The sequence below is a fragment of the Canis lupus genome, chromosome 6, assembly GCF_003254725.2.
Source record: "Canis lupus dingo isolate Sandy chromosome 6, ASM325472v2, whole genome shotgun sequence".
Classification (NCBI taxonomy): Eukaryota; Metazoa; Chordata; class Mammalia; order Carnivora; family Canidae; genus Canis; species Canis lupus.
Genome location: NC_064248.1, coordinates 60,051,055 through 60,069,040, shown reverse-complemented (window position 1 = coordinate 60,069,040; position 17,986 = coordinate 60,051,055). Strand labels below are relative to the sequence as shown.

The 17,986-nt window shown below is 37.3% G+C and overlaps 1 long non-coding RNA gene across 1 annotated transcript in view; it reads right to left on the bottom strand.

Moving 5' to 3' along the window:
• The window catches only part of LOC125755327 (uncharacterized), a 65,465-nt gene that overhangs the window by 16,625 nt on the left and 30,854 nt on the right, over window positions 1–17,986 (bottom strand). The window contains exon 2 of the long non-coding RNA XR_007411532.1: window positions 11,415–11,551. This is a non-coding gene — a long non-coding RNA (uncharacterized LOC125755327). The remainder of the gene's footprint in view (window positions 1–11,414; window positions 11,552–17,986) is intronic.

The following is a 17,986-nucleotide window of genomic DNA, read 5'->3' as shown; positions in this document are numbered from 1 at the left end:
CCACTTTGAAGAGTGTAGGAAGGGCAGAAATACAGTCAAGAACTAAATAGACCTGCATGACTATCCATGGGAGGGAGGGATATCTCAGGCCTGAAGAGATGAAAAAACAGACTCTTGTACCAAGCACCCCAGGCCAGAGAACCCACATGGAAAAGACAAATCCTCATAACATTTGGCTTTGAAAACCAAAGAGGCCAGCTCTGGGAGAGTCAAGAGGGCAATGGGAAACTGAGTTCCTGCCCTTGAAGAAAGAAAATAACAAATAGCCCTGTGGAGACATAGCATAGAAGCAGCAGTTAAAAAAATGCCTGGGATATGTGGGAAGGAGATTTATTTACTAATCTGACAGCCCGTGCTAAAGGGGCTGGGATATTTAGGAGACTTCTTCAGGAAAAAGGGCCTGGCAAGTACCATTTCCCTCCTCTGCCCTTCAGCTAAGACACATGAATACCTACAGGAACCAGCACTGGTGCCAACACGCCACCTAACTTGCTAATGATGTGCCAGACTCTCACATTCTCCTATGGACAAAGCCCTTCTGGCCAGGTCTTGGCTGTAGATCCTCTCTCACAGAAGACCTGTTCAAATCTTGCTGGCATTGAGAGCCCCGCCCCCACATCTTCCTGTGCACCTACTCCCTCCAGCCCTGTGACAGTTTTCTAAAGTAGCTCTAGATGCCTTCTCACAACAGATCTGCATTAACCTTCTAACACCATGCACCCCATCCCTGTGTCCTCTGCAGACTCTGCCACCTTGGACAGAGCTCATCCAAGGTGGCACCACAAGCCTAGCAGTGTGCAAGCATACCCAACAGGGGCCAGCACCACTCCAAAGTGACTCTTGTCTGGGGGAGACAGGAAGATAACTACACACACACCACTCCAACTGCAGCTCCAACATTTGGTCTAACATAGGTCCCAGCTACCAACAAGAACTTCTCAGGGGACAGTGCAGGAAAAGTGCCCTGCAGTTTGGTACTACTGTATCTCTGGCAAATGCCTAGTCTGACTTAATCCAAGCCCAAAGTGGCTTCAGACTGGCCCATTAACCACACAGGGGCCAAACCCTGCTCATAGAGAGAAAGAAATCCATTGCTGATGACTGGACAAAAGGCAAATGTGGCTCAGCCATAACAGTAGGGCACATGCAACACACAGAAGATACCCCAGGTTCTGGTGAACAAAGGAGATTGTACTGCAGGGGCACTACAGGACCTTCTCTTCTTAAGAACACTACTTTCAAGAGCACAATATGTAGCTGAATTTCCTAACACATAAAAACAGACACAGAGAGTTAGACAAAATGAGGAGGCAGAGGAATATGTACCAAATGAAAGAACAGGACAAAATCATAGCAAGAGAGCTAATTGAAACAGAAATAAGTAATATGCCTGCTAGAGTATTTAAAGTAATGGTCATAAATATACTCACTGGACTTGAGAAAAGAGTGTTAAGACCTCAGTGAGACTCTCAACAAAGAGATGGAAAAACATAAAAAATAACCAATCAGAGATGAAGAACTCAATAACTGAAATTAAAAATACACTAAATAGAATAAAAAGTAAACTAGAAGAAGCAGAAGAACAGACCAGAAACCTGGAGGACAGAGTAAAGGAAAGCAATCAAGCCGAATACCAGATAAAAAGAATAATAAAAAATGAAAATAGACATAGAGAACTCAGTGACACCATCAAGCATAATAACATTTGCATGATAGGGATTCCAGAAATAGAAGAGAGGGAAATGGACCAGAAAAACTTATCTGAAGAAATAATAGCCGAAAACTTCATGAAACTGGGAGAGGAAACAGATACCCAGATCTAGAAGGCATAGAGATCCCCCAACAAAATTAACCCAAGACATATAGTAATTAAAATGGCAAAAGTTAATGATAAAGAGAGAAATTTAAAAACAATTACATACAAAGGACCCCATATGGCTATTAGCTGATTTTTTAGCAGAAAATTTGCAGGCCAAGGGGAGTGGCATGTTATAGTCAAAGTGCTGAAAGAAAACTCACAATCAAGGATAACCAGCAGGGCTATTATTCAGGATAGAAGATAGATAAAGAGTTTCCCAGACAAACAAAAGTTAAAGGAGTTCACCATTAAACCAGCCCTATGAGAAATATTAAAAGAGGACTCTGAGTGGAAAAGAAAGACCATAAGCAAGAGTAAAAAAGTAGGAAAAACAGAAGCAGTAAAAGTAAGTATATCTATAAAAATCAGTCAAGAGACTCACAAAAGAAAAGGATATAATAATGTATGACACCATATACCTAAAAACAGGGGAGGGCATAAAGAATGGGTTTTTACTTAAGTGACCATCAACTTAATATAGACAACTATATGCATAAGATGTTATATATAAACTTAATGGTAACCACAAATCAAAAACCAGCGATACACAAAAAAAATGAAAGAAAGGAATCTAAAAATATCACTACAGAAAGCCAGCAACCCATGAGAAAAGACAGCAAAAGAAGAACAGAATCAAGAACTACAAAAACAACCATAAAACAAGTAATAAAATGACCATAAATTCATACCTCTCAATAAATATTTTTGATATAAATGGACTAAATACTCCAATCAAAGACAGGAGGTTACAGAAAGGATAAAAATGCAAGACCCATGTATATGGTGCCTAGAAGATACTATTTCAGACCTAAAAACACATGCAAATTGAAAGTGAAGGGATGAAAAAGCACTATCATGCAAATAGAAGTGAAGGAGAAGCCAAGGTGGAAACACTTATATCAGACAAGATAGATTTTAAAACAAAGGCTGTAATAAGAGACAAAGAATAATACTACATAACCATAAGAGAACAATCTAGCAAGAAGATACGTTTGTAAATATTCATGCACCCAACATGGAAGCACTCAAATACATGGAGCAGCTAAAAAAAAATATGAAGGAAATAATCAATAATAATACAAAAATAGCAGGGGGACTTTAAACCCCACTTACAACCAAACAGAAAACCAAGTAAACAGTGGTTTTGAATGACACATTGGGCCAGATGAATCCAACAGATATATTCAGAACATTCCATCCTAAAACAGCAGAATACACATTCTTTTCATGGAACGAAATGTACATGGAATATTCTCCAGAAAAGAGACCACATGTTAGGTCATGAAACAAGTCTCAACAGATTTTAAAAATTGAGGTCATATTATGCACCTTTACTCACCACAATGCTCTAAAACAAGAAATCAACCATAAGAGAAAATCTGAAAAGAACACAAATATATAAGTTAAGAACACAAACACAAGAGTTAAATAACATGTTACTAAACAATGAATGGGTCAACCAAGAAATCAAAGAGGAAATATGCATGAGGACAAATGAAAATGCAGTGCTCCAAAACCTTTGGGATACAGCAAAAGCTGCTCTAAGAGGGAAGTTTATAGTAATACAGGCCTACCTCAAGAAGGAAGAAAAATATCAAATAAAAAACTTGCTCTACATCTAAAGGAGTTAGAAAAAGATGAAAAAAGAAAACCCAAACCAGTAGAAGGAAGGAAATAATATTACAACAGAAATAAACAAAATAGAAACTAAGAAAACCATAGAGGAGAACAATGAAACCAGGAGCTGGTTCTTTGAAAAGATCAACAAAATTAATAAACCTTTAGCCAGACTCTTGAGAGAGAGAGAGAGAAAGAGACAGAGACTGAGAGAAAGAGTACTCAAATAAAAAGAGAAATGAAAGAGGAAAAATAACAACCAACATCACAGAAATTCAAAGGATTATAAGAGAATATTATGAGAGATTACATGTCAACAAACTGAACCACCTAGAAAAAATGGAAAAATTCCTAGAAACATATAACCTACCAAAACTGAAACAGAAAGAAATAGAAAATTTTAACAGACTGATTCCTAGAAATAAAATTGAATCAGTAATTTAAAAAACTCCCAAAAAACAAAAGTATAGGACCAGATGACTTCACAGGTAAATTATACCAAACATTTACAGAAGAGTTAACACCTATTCACTTATTCTTCTCAAATCATTCCAAAAAATAAAAGAGAAAGGAAAGCTTTCAAATTCATTCTGAGGCAGCATTATGTGAACAACAGATAAAAACACTACCAAAAAAGAAAACTACAGGCCAATATCTCTGATAAACATAGATGCAAAATTCTTCAACAAAATATTAACAAACCACATACAGCACCACTTAAAAAAAATCATTCACTACAATTAAGTGGGATTTATTCCTGGGATGCCATGGTGGTTCAATATTCACAAATCAATCATCATGATACATCACATCAACAAGAGAAAGAATAAAAACCATATGATCATTTCAGTAGATGCAGAAAAGGCATCTGACAAAGTACAATATCCTTTCATAATAAAAACCCTCAACAAAGTAGGTTTAGAGAGGTATATTAAAGGCCATATGTGAAAAACCCATAGCTAACATCATATTCAATGGGGAAAACCTGAGAGCTTTTCCCCTAAGGTTAGGAGTAAGACAAGGAGGTCCATTCTCACCATTTTTATTCAATATAGTACTCGAAGTCCTAGCCACAACAATCAGACAAGAGAAAGAAATAAAAGGCATCCAGATTGGCAAGAAAGAAGCAAAATTCTCACTACTTGCAGATGACATGACACTGTATACAGAAAACCCTAAAGACTCTACCAAAAACTACTAGAACTGATAAATGAATTCAGTAAGGTTGCATGATACAAAATCAGTATATAGAAATCCACTGCATTTCTATACACTAATAATAAAATAACAGAAAGAGAAATTTTAAAAAAAAACCTCATTTACAATCACACCAAAAATAATAAAATACCTAGGAATAAACTTAACCAAGGATGTGAAGGACCTGTACCCCTGAAAATTATAAAACATTGAAGAAAGAAATTGAGGTAACACAAATGGAAAGATATTTCATGCTCATGGATTAGAAGAACAAATATTGTTAAAATGTCTACACTATCCAAAGCAATCTAGACATTTAATGCTATCTCTATCAAAATACTAACAGTGTTTTTCACAGAAATAGAACAAATAATCCTAAGACTTGTATGGGACCATGAAAGACCCCAAATAGCCAACGCCATCTTGGAAAAGAAGAACAAAACTGGAGGTATCACAATCTCAGATTTCAAGATACACTACAAATCTGTAGTAATCAAAACAGTATGATACTGGCACAAAAACAGACCTGCAGATCAATGGAACAGAATGAAGTGCTCAGAAATAAATCCACGATTTTATTCTCAGTTGATCTACAACAAAGGGGGCAAGAAGATACAATGGAAAAGTCTCTTCAACACACGGTGTTGGGAAAACTGGACAGCAACATGCAAAAGAATGAAACTGGGCCCCTTTCTTTTACCATATACAAAAATAAACTAAAAAATGACTAAAGACCTAAATGTCAAACCCGAAACCACAAAAATCCTAGAAGAGAGCACAGGCAGTATTTCTCTGACATTGGCCATACCAACATTTTTCTAGATATATCTTCCGAGACAAGGGACATAAAAGCAAAAATAAACTATTGAGACTACATTAAAACAAAGAGCTTCTACACAGCAAAGGAAACAAAACTAAAAAGACAACTACTGAATGGGAGAAGATATTTGCAAGTGACATATCTGATAAAGGGTTACTATCCGATATATGCAAAGGACTTATACAAACCAACACCAAAAAAATCCTCAAATAATCCAGTTAAAAATGGGCAGAAAACACAGACTTTCTCCAAATAAGGTATACAGATGGCCAACAGACACATATAAAGATGCTCACCATCACTAATCATCAGGGAAATTTAATGAAAATCAAAACCACAATGAGATATCACTGCAGAATCAGTAGAATAAAAAAAAACACACACACACACACAAGAAACAACAAGTGTTGGTGAGTATATAGAGAAAAAAGAACTCTCGTGCACTGTAGGTGGGAATGCAAACCGGTGCAGCCATGGTGGAAAAAAGTATGAAGGTTTCTCAAAAAATTAAAAATAGAATTATCTTATGATCCAGCAATTACACAAGTGGGTATTTACCCAAGAATACGAGAACACTAATTCAAAAAGACATATGTACCCAAATGTTTACTGCAGCAATAGCTACGATAGGCAGGATATAGAAGCAGCCCAAGTGTCCATTGATAGATGAATGGATAAAGTAGTTGTTGGATATACACACACACACACACACACACACACACACTGAAATATTACTCAGTCACTAAAAAGAATGAAATCTTGCCATTTGAGACAAAAGGGATGGATCTAGGGAATATAATGCTAAATTAAATAAGTCATTCAGAGAAAGACAAATACCATATGACTTCACTCATATGTGGAATTTAACAGAACAAATGAACAAAGAAAAAAAGATAAACCAAAGAAAACTCAGACTCAACTATAGATAACAAACTGATGGTTACCAGAGGGAAGGTTGGGGGGGGTGTTGTTAAATAGGTGATGGGGATTCAGAAGTGCACTTGTCATGACAAGTGCCGAGGGATGTATGGAATTGTTGAATCACCATATTGTACACCTGAAACTAATATAGCACTGTATGTTAACTATGCTGGAATTTTTTAAAAAAACTAAAATTTCTGCATATATTCTTTCAGTCTTTCTACTTAAACAAAAGTGGAATCACATGTGTATAATCTTTTATTCACGGAGACATTTTTCATTGCAAATGCCTTTTTATGTTTTTTTATACATTTTTCTGCAACATAATTTTTAAGTGGCTTCATGGTGTGCCATTGTATGGTCATTCGGGTCTCTTTCAATATTTTATTATTACAAGCAATACCATAGTAAACATCGTTGTAATTAAATCTTTTAATACTTTAAAATATTGCTTTACTGTATCTTCTATGCAATGTTGCTGTGGAGAAATCTGATATTGATTTTATTCTTCTTTCCCTGTAGGTGAATTGCTGTTCCTTTCTGGAAGGTAGTAGAATTCCCTTTTTGCTTTTGATATTCCCTCTATGGGGTTTTCCTTATTTCTCTTGCTTGTTTCTCTGTAAGTCCTTCCGATTCTAAGGTCTTTCATTTTTCAAAGATCCTGAGACATTTTTCTCCATTACTTCTTTAAATACTTCATCCTATTTTTCTTTTTCTCTAAGATTTCTCATATCCAGACAATGGCGCTTCTACTTCTACCCTGTTTCACTTTTAGCTTTACTATGTTCTTCTTCATCTTCATTCTTTACTTCTGCCTTCTGGTAGGGCTTCTCAACCTGATCTTTTAACCCATTCCTGGTTCTATTTCCCAATTAAATAAGTATCTTTAATCATACTTATTTCAAATTATTCATCCATATATTCTAAAAATTTACTTTCAGAGGATCTATGTTGTCCAGTTTAGTCTGTGCCCTGCTAAGAGAAGTTGAACAATACAGGAACCTATATCTTGGTCATTTGTATCATTTAATCCTTGTAATTAAATCTTTTAATACTTTAAAACATTACTGTTTCTTCCATGCAATATTACTGTGGAGAAATCTGATCAAGACAAAGACAGTGGGAGAAAAGATTCAGAACAAAAATTAAACCTTTCTTCTGTTTGTGTGTTCGCTGTCACATTCAGTTCATATGTTGTTTCTCCAGTTATAGTAGTTCATTCTTCACTGTGTCCAGCCACTACCACACACTGAAAGGTCAACAATCTTCTGTGGTTTCATTGATTTCTCACAGTTCCGTGGCATTGTATATTCCTAAATATACAATGTCTGTTTCCCATTTATTCGGAATGTCTAGGATTCAGTTGAGGCAAGGAAATCTGACTGTTTGTCTCCAGTTTGCCATCTTGGTAGGAACCAAAGGGTCATATCAAAATATTTATTCATAGTCATACCAATTCCCTTCAGATAAATCCCTAGAAATAGGAATGCTGTGGTATAGCATACCTAAAAATTTAAGGCTTTTGATACGTTTGCCAAACTGCCCAGAGTTATAAATAGAAAAAATACAATTTTAGTAATTTACTTCCAATATTGCTTGAATAGTCTTTTTTTTCACTCACAAAAAAGTCTGTTATGGACCTGCATATATTACACTCAACCACATGGGATAGCTTGCAATATAATGAACCAATCTCTTCCCTGTATCTGCCTCTGTTTCTTAGTATGAGGTCGCCTTTATTCTTTGCTGGGCTCCAACTCAAATATCACCTTTTGTTTGGATCCCTCCCCCAAATCCCCAGGGTTAGTGTCTCCTTTTTTTTTTTTTTTATATATAGTATTTTGTTCATACCTCTATTATAGCACAGTGTATTTTAATTATTGACTTTTGTTCCTGTGTGTACCTCTAAACTGTAAAGTTCTTTTGGATAGACGTTTTACTTTAATCATCTTTGTATGGGCAGAGGCTTGTGACTGGCACCAAGTTAGGTAATTAGTCAATGTTTGCAGGACCAAATGAATGAGTTTTCAAATTACCAGCAGAACCAGAACTAGATGTGCGAAACACTTTAAGAACGTTCTTTCAGTCTTCAAAACTATTTGTATTATCATTTCTACTTTATCGATGAGAAAACTACAGCTCATGGCAAGTAGCCTGTCCAAGATAGAGCTGGGAATTGAATCCCTACTTAATTCCAGAGCCAAGGATCAAGGTAGCATGGCAGATGTGTAAACAGGTTCCTACCCATCAGGTTAAGTTGAGACTTAATCACTAGGATCTTATGGTTCTTGCTGATTCTCTGTTTCAGTGAATGTACATGAAAAAAATCAAAACGATTATTCACTAAAGAGGCTCAGTTTTTTTCTTTATGAATTCATAGGCATCATTTTTACCATTCAGTTATTTCAAAATAAACCTGAAACTAGAAGGATTAAAGTACATCAACTGTGAGAAATAACCCAAATAGTTTCCTCTTCTAATAATCTTGCTGAGAGACTATTAAAAGAACAGCCATGAGGGTGCCTGGGTGGTTCAGTCTGTTAAGCATCTGACTTCAGCTCCGGTCATGACCTCAGGGTCCTGGGATGGAGCCCCATGTTGAGCTCCATGCTCAGTGGGGAAGTCTGTTTGAGATTCTCTCTCTCCCTCTGTCTCCTCTCATGTTTTCTTTCTCAAAATAAATAAAGTCTTAAAAAAACAAAGAAAAAAAGAAATAAAAGAACAACCATGAAAACGTTCATCAGCCTTCATTGTGGCACAACCCTCACCTCTGTAAAACAGTTCCATCTCAGGAGCTCCTAAGCTTGCATAGGCTTTTACTAGTGCTTCCTGATAACAGAATGGTGCAGGGGGAGAGAGAAGGGTAATACTACAGGAGGCAAGCAAACACACAAACATGACTTGAGGTACTGGGCTAAGGTATGAAAACATGCTATTTAATTTCTAGAATTATCTTAATAAATTTCAAGCGTATAATTAATGACATATATGGTGAAAAGCTCACTGATTCTTCCATTTTTATGAAAAACTCTATAGGTATGGCCCAGGAACCCATGTTGGATTATATAATTTTATGCCTCTGGTAGATATACATGGTTTAAGAATGACTATATGATGCCAAGTAGCTCTGAGAGGTCAAGTTTTCAACTGTCTTCATCATCTACTCCCTGGCAGTCAACCAGGCTTATGAAGTGGAATAGATCACCCATGCCCCCTGTCTGCTCTGACATGCTCTGGTTATTTGGGCATGGAGACATAGTCCAAGGTAAATGTCACTGATATGTATTCCCCTAAAGCTGAATAAAAACAAAGGCAGAGCTTATTGATTTTTAAAAATTAATTTCTTTCTGCCAGACTTCATTTAGGCCCATTGCCTACTTTCTTTGAGAACACCTGGGCAAGCAGAAATTTCCATTGCTGATTTAGAACATGGGAAAACTAAACTATAAAGAGCCAATTTTTTCTTGTCATGCATTACAGGGGGGAAAGGATCTTTAAGAGGGGCACAGTGAGAACACAAATTGCTAAGAGGAGTAAGGAACATATTCAGGAAAATACCCCAGAGACACAAGAATTTTGACCACATTCTGATGTTATCCCTTCTGAAATTAGAGATTCTTCATGTTGGAAGATGATTTGTTTTGTTAGTAAATTTCCATATCCACTGCTACACTGTAATTGGCCATTTTATTAAATATGCTTTTCACGACACTAGTAAAGTACATGTCAGGATTCCCAAATATGAGAAGTGAGAATCCCATGTCACAGTGGATGGGTGGAAACTCTTTGCCAAAAAGAGAGTAAATTTAAGATGAAGCCCTGAAGGAATCTGCCCCAATATGCTCTCTTGCCATCGAAAGACTTTTGTAAGAATAAAATACTTAGGATTTTATGAAAATATTTAGTCAGGGGTGTTCTGATTTAGAAACAAAATGTTTGACAGATCTTGCATGATCTAGATACCAAGTGTGTCTCAACATGAAAGGCACACGCAAAGGGTCGCTTAAGAAAGTAGTTGTAATTGAGGAACTACTGTCACGTTTCTTTCTTCAGTGAGCATTGTAAAATTAACCTTCTGAGCCCTCTCTCTTCCTGATACTGAAAGGAGCATCTCCTTATTAGAAGCAATGAAAATGAAATGTAACAGGTGCACATCATGTCACTTTTGAATATGGGATGATGTGATTTAGGTTTGCTCATGAACAAATGACCCTGGAGATACTACAATTCTTCTAACTCCTGGGTCATGACCCCAAGAATGGAAAATAAACTGAATTATATGCAACTGGATAGACTAAGCCTGATGACTTATGCCATGCATCTGATAAGACTGAGCATATAACTTTATTTAAGTCAGAGCATTTTATTTTACTAAAGTGTTGGACTCCTCCTCTCTCTCATATTCAGACACACATGTACTATGTACCCCTGCACGCGCGCACACACACACACACACACACACACCCTGTTTTCAACAACTGACATACAAATTCAAAATTCAAACCTATTTCACAATACCCTAAAAATGACCCAGGTCTGGTTGCTATGCAGACATCCCTATTGCCATACAAACGTATAGTAGACTGGTATTGTTTTATGCTGGGAAACAGATAAATGACATGGATTGAAATTATGGTAAATTTAAATTGATGGCCTAATTAGTATTATCTCTTTTTGTATTCATTGTAAGAAAAATTATCCAGGAGGAACTCATTTTGCATTAATGTTGATATAAAGTGTAATTCTCCAGGATTTTCATTTTAATTTGGCATTAATTAATGCATCATTATTTTAAAGTGTTAATTAAATTGTTACAGAAAGGGACATCTGCAGTGGCACAGAAAGGAAATCACATGAACAATTAGTTTTGTATAGGTCTGTGGTGCAGAATCCGAGATCGTGTGCATGGCAGCAGCAAGGAGGTCAACATAGAGATGGCACACAGAACTCTGCTCTGCCCTGCTCAGTGCATTGTTGGCAGTACAGAACCACTTCTCTTACCTTTTCCATTGTGTTCCAGTGAAGAATGAGCAGTCTCTAGAACGCTGGATATTTGTCCCATGCCTAGATAGAAGGCACATCAGCAGGACTATGGCTCTTCATTTTTCTGGGAGCTTGGCAGTCGCCACTGACCACTCCTATGTTAGAAAAAGAAAAATAACAGACTTCTTTTTTTGTAATATTGTCTAAAGATCTCAGAAATAGGCTGCTGTAGAAGGCTAGGTTAATATTTCTACTGGTAATAAACTCCATACAAAACTGTGACAAATCAAAGGGGAGATAATCTGTGGTAATTCCTTACTCAGTGGACCATCATTGTTAAGGCATCTGGAAGTCATTGAATGCTATCATGGCTTAAGATATATAATTCCAAGGAAATTCCACCATGATTTCATATATCAGGGAATTGTGGCAATCAGATAGCAATGTGGGTTGGCAAGTCAAAGGAGCTTGGGATTTGGAGGGAATATATAAAGTAGGCTTTAAACACTCTGTCATCATGGTCTCACAAGACACAGAAATTTGGGGAATCTTGTTCTGTCAGCAACATTATCTTATATTTAGCCCTGAGGGGCTCTACTGAATGAGTATTCTCTGTCAAGAGTTGTAAACCAAGATCCCCATAAGAAGAGTATAAACAGATACTACAGCGTCATAACATGTAAAGCCATGAAGTCTTTAAATTGGTTATATATATTTTTTTCTGTATACCAGTTTAATATTAAGGTTACAACCTTTCCTTTAGCAGCCACAGTAAGAGTTCTAATTTCCTGGGTTCTGTGAACTTTTGCTTACAGGTAATCCTGTTTTATGGACATATGCGGCAAAGTCCAAATTCCTATCATCAAATTGAAGCCAAATCTTCCCTCTTTGCATCAAATGATACAGTGGACAGAAAAGATCGAACCACTCCATACTATTTTGACAGTTCTCCTTAGATAAACAGTCATTTACTTGCCTCCTCGTGAAGTTGCAAACTCCCTACAGATGTGTGTCTTTCTCCGGCTATTTGTCCAGCTTGTGGCCTAGTGCCAGGATCTCTCCATGAATGGTTAATTAATTAAGAGATTCCTGTAGCGCATGCATAACTGCTTTCTTAATAAGAGGTGTCCACAAAGCTTCTATAAGTTCAATAGGTTCTATCTGAGAGCAACTGGTTTTATGAAAGACCAGTATTCTCAAACCCATGGTCCCAAATATTTTCATTGCCTATAGTGCTAATTACTAAGAAAAGGCTATGAAATGAAGCCAACTGAGAATCGAATCCAATGACAACTAAAGAGGAAGATTTAGTCTTTGGAAAAAAATCCTTCCTGGCAGAGAAATAAAATTTTTTTTGGGCGGGGGGGGAAGTAATAATAATAGCAGGGGGTAAGAGGGGAGAGTAAAACCAGACTCCCATCGAAGTATGAAAATAACTTACTCATCCCCTGGGAAAATGCTACATGACCCTTAGGCTGGGCTTCATCCTGTCTCAGGGATGAAATTATCCCAAGGGAAGCCCTCAGCTCTCAGTGAGGATTCCTCTCAATCTCTCCAGAGCTTCCTGAAGTTAGGGTGTCAGTTAAACACTTTTAGTTCCCTCTGACTCTGCATTCCTGTTTTGACCAAATTATTTCCACTTACTGACTACCACTATGTACTTTTATAAAACAACTTACTTTAGTTTGGACTCTCCTACCTCTAAAAACACTGACTTGGGGACAGGCAATAGGCCTCCATTACAACACAGCGACCATTTCTAACCTGAATATGACACACGCCTGCACTCAGAGATCATTTCCCGGCCTCACCAGCACACCGGATTTCCCCAAATTCGCTTCCCACCCCCCTATTGTTCAGCCCCCTTTCTCCTACAGCCCAAACTTTTCCCCTCACCCTTCTACAGTGAATGTCAGCCTGAAATTCCCGCTAACTTCTTCTGCAGAACAGTTTAGCTACCTCTTTGCTTTACTGTCTACTTTCCTGCCGTGCCCTGAGGCCCTACTCTCTGAACCAAAGTGGGTCTGTCCTTTTGCCAAACAAAGGACTTTTTAGTCTTTCTTAGGAAACAGAAGTTGCGTTCAATTGTGGTTTGAAACAACCTTTGTTTTGCTTTGGTTTGTTTCCTTGAGTTTGTCATCTTACAGTTTCAATAGTTACCCTGGACTCTTTAGAAAATTCTGGTTTCTTTGTTAACACTGCTTCAGCCCCTCACATCAGAGGCCAATTCCTTCCAGGCAAGTCACGTGTGTCTGGTTTCCTTTGAAGGTGTTTACAGATGCCAAGTAGACTCTTCTGCCCACAGTGGGCACGAACTAAACGTTGCTGAGGAGCAATAGCTGACAGATATTCAAAATGACGAGAGGGGAAGCATTTCTCGGCCCAACGTCTGGACGTGAGAAAGGAAATGTGCAGATGAGCTTGCTACCTTTCCAGTAGCAAGGAAACTTCAGAAAGGACACAAAACTAGCTTGACTTTTTAACCATAAGATGCTCCACATTTCTTCCTCTAAAATTTAGTGCTGTGGCATTCAGTTAAAACCACCTTGTGTCCAATAATATACTTCCTGGTCTGCCCTGAGGTCTTCAGGAAGCATTTTATCTTTCATATAATTGCCAGGGTGAATCCCTAGTTATAACATACTCTACAGCACATAAAATAATTGTTGCGACTGAACCCATCACATAAATATTAGTGATTGAAGAGATTGGTTGGGATAAATCAATGTGGGTGACATATTTAATAAACTTTGTATAAACATTGTTTGCAACAGCTATAAATAACATTGTCTTTAGGAATTTTACATATTGCACATCCCTCTATTCATGGAGAGGCACAGGCATGATTTCTAGCTGCACTAAACGACAAGCGGTGCCTTCTCCCACCTGCCCAGATGAGCCCAGGCGAGCAGAGTCCGCAGCGTGCCCATACGGGCCCTGGCCTGCGCCGAGGCCTGCCCCACTGTCCCAGCTCGCCACCCCACTCACTCGCCAGGGCCATGAGGTGCAGTCTGAGAAGAACTTCAAGCCAAAGTGCTTCTTTCTCTTTTTTTTTCCCCCCAGAGAAAAAGCCACACCATAAATAAAGCATGATCGAGATGGCATTTTACATTCACACAGATTTTGGCATAAATAAATAAAAGGGATTTTGTTCAAATTCTGTCATCCTTACGTGCCATTTTCAAATTATCTTTCCCTACCAGTTCAGCATATTCGACTAAACTGTGAGAGTCATATTGGCTCCCTCCAGTGGCTGACTTAGTTGTGATGAAACCACAGGGGTATATCTCAAGGCCCTACAGACTGGTGGTTCAATGTGGAACCACTTCCTTCTGACAAAATGAGCTCAAATCCCTTCAGGAATTCTGCTTCTGTCTTAACACCTCTTATCCTTCCCAGGAAGATTTAAGGGAGATGTTGATTTTACTTAGTCTACCTCATGATCTCGCATCCAAAGTGTTCTATTTTACTGTTCCCATTTGATGGATGAAAGAACCCACTGGAAGGCAGTAGAGGGATTGGTAATACAGGGAGGGCAGGGCGATGCCTTACATCTGAGCACAGGACCAGAGAGGGGCTTCCTCCTGGCTTAGGAGGGACCTTTTTACATTCTCTGCCTTATTATTGTTAGATTCCAAAGGATGACAAATTGTGGAAATATTTAGGTCCCTTTTTTAAAGAGGTCAGACATAATACAGCGTGTCTTCAGCTTTAAGCTTAATGAAATGTCACATACACATTTGGAAATTCAGGTATGAACTATGGGTCTTACATTGTTTGAAATTTACAACTTTCACATTTATTTTTATTAGTAATATTTTAGCCGCTCAATATATTTCCCTGGCATTAATGGAAAAAACATGGTGTCTTCAAGCAGCCAAAATAATCTCTCTCAATTCCCACCGAGTTTAAACAAAGGCCACACAATTTAACGGCTAAAGTTACCGCTGTATATTTCCAGTGTGCTGGGTTCAAATCCCATCAAATTAGGCTCTAATTAAAATTCACCTGAGCTATTTTTTTCATCGTGTAATTATTTTTTAATTCTTAATGGCTCGTATTAACCTCTTTTTATTCAAGGTAAAAAAAAAAAAGGAGGGGGGGAGAAATTAAAAAAAAAAAAGCAAGGCAAGAAAAAGAGCAGATAAATGAGAGGATGTTATGATGCCTTTTTAAAACGCAGCCTGAGAATTGGGTGTGCAGTACCAGAGATCAAGAGGAGACTTAATTAGGGTTCAACTGTTCGGTTCATAGTTCTTGGGTCTTTATAAAAGCTAAGAGCAAAGCTAAATCATGTGTAATTTGCCATTATTTTCTCAGATAGCTCTTCCTGAAATGTTATTTTTCACTTGCCTTTTCATTTTTTTTTTCATCTTGAAAGCATGGTATCAGACCTTGTATACACAGCGCGCCACTTGCCTGCTGTCAGAGAGAGAAGTGACAACACTTGTCACTACCAATCTCTTCATGTCTGGTCTCATCTGAGCAATACATACAGCCTGATTTCCAGGTGTTTGTTGAAACTCCAAGTTATGTAACATGTCTTGGCTGTGCTCAGAACTGAAAAAGCAGCATCACAGGGGGAATGCATTCTTAACTTTCTAAGAACTCTGAGAGTACACAATACTGATTGGAGCCCAATTTCACATTATTGAAGGAACAACTTTGGGACAGAGAGGGGAAACATCACCAAGTTGATAAGGGAACCAATGGATTGAGTAGTGGTCAAGGAGCAATGATGGGAAATTTTTACAAACTTTAAAAAAATCATAGCAATATGAGTATACAGTTCATAGGGAATTTAACCATTACTAAAAATACTATATATAAAAATATATATATATTAGTCTCTCTGTTCACTTCCCCACTCATATATCATCCAAGGACAACTACTTTTTCAATGCTTTGCACTGGGTCTACTGCTATGCAGCTGTATTGTGATTTATCAATTTAAAACATTATCTACAAATCTCTTAGTTTAGCTCTTTTACACACACTCCACCCTCTTGTTTTCCCTCCCCCTGATCCTTGTAATAGAGTTTTATCAATTTGGAGTTAAAGCCATATCTACAATTTTTACTGCTGTTACTATGTATGTAAATTTCTTTTGTGGACCAATTGGTTTAATTTACTTTGTTGCACAACTACTCGTTTTCTAAAATCAATCATTTCATTTCTTCTTTGACTCCACTTCTTTTTCATCTAATTATTGACTCACACCCCCAAAGTGCGCCTCTTAATGAGGTTTCTCACCTAGTCAAATAGAAGAAATATATCTGTTTCTCACCAAACCTCTGTAAATTCTGTATCTGGACTGGCAACTTGTAGGCCTGCTACACAGTGATTGCCTCCTGTACTTCCTTTTGAGTCATCCTAAGAATTACTTTATTCTTTCTCAAACATTAGATCTGTTTTTACAACAATGTTTTAGTGAAGCACATTCTCCAGTAACTTCCAGAGAAAAAGTGAATTTAGAATATTTCTCTTCTCAGAACGTTATAGCTATTGCTCTACTCTTCTGTCTTGAAATTTTATAGTCTAGAAGTTCAATGCCATCTCTTTGTGGCTAGCATTCCAAAATTTCATTACAATTCATTTTGGCATGGTCTTTTGTTTAATCAGTTTGCTAGGTACACAGAGGGCCTTTTCATTTTGAAAGTATGTTCTTCAATTTTTTGAAATTTTTTTACATTCCTTAAAAAAATAACTTCCTTGCCATCATTTTCTCTGTTCTTTCCTTCTAGAATGCCTATTAATTATATGTTAGACCCCCATTTTTGGTTCATGAAATGTTCCAAACCATCTCATCTGTTCATCTCTTTCTATTTTTGTCCTTTCTGGGATATTTTTTGCTTGCATCTTCTAACACTTCGATTAAAATTTTGGCTGTCATATATTAATTTTAAAAACACTTTATTTTTTCAGATTGTTTCATTTTTTTCATAGCATTCTGTTGATTTATTGGCAAAAATATCTTCTCTATCTCTCTAAAGATATTCATTCTTTCCACAGTCCAGATTTCCTATCAGGTCTGTTCTTTTGTTTGTTTCTCTTTATTAAAGTGTCTGATATTCTTAGCTCTCGGTTCATAGTTAGGTATTAAAGAGTTGATAGAAAATCATATACCCATGCATCTGTGAAGTAATGGATGCCTCTGTAGCATCAAAGAATGACCGGCTGGCTTTTTCACTGGGTCATCCAACTACTGTTATCTGTAGGTCTACACTGGTTTGATTTTGTTTGAGAAGGATCTTCCAACTGCCTCCTCTGCTGCTAATATTTTGGGGTTGGGCATAGGAGTAGAGCTGGTATGGGGGTGTTCTCAATATTATCAGACTTTCCCTTAATCCCCAAATTTGCAGTTCTTGCCACATCCCAATTTATTTTGTGCTGTCATATATTATTCCTGGCATCCCCAAATCGTCTCAATGGCTATTTTTTGTTTAGGTGGTTTTGATAAAAAAAAATAAATAAAGAGACAGTGAGAGAGAGAAAGTTCTGTTATCACTGTGGCTGTTGTTTCAGGTCAGAAATAGCTGTTGGCCACAGAACTAGTATAACGGAAATTCTCATTCCTTTATTCTTCATTT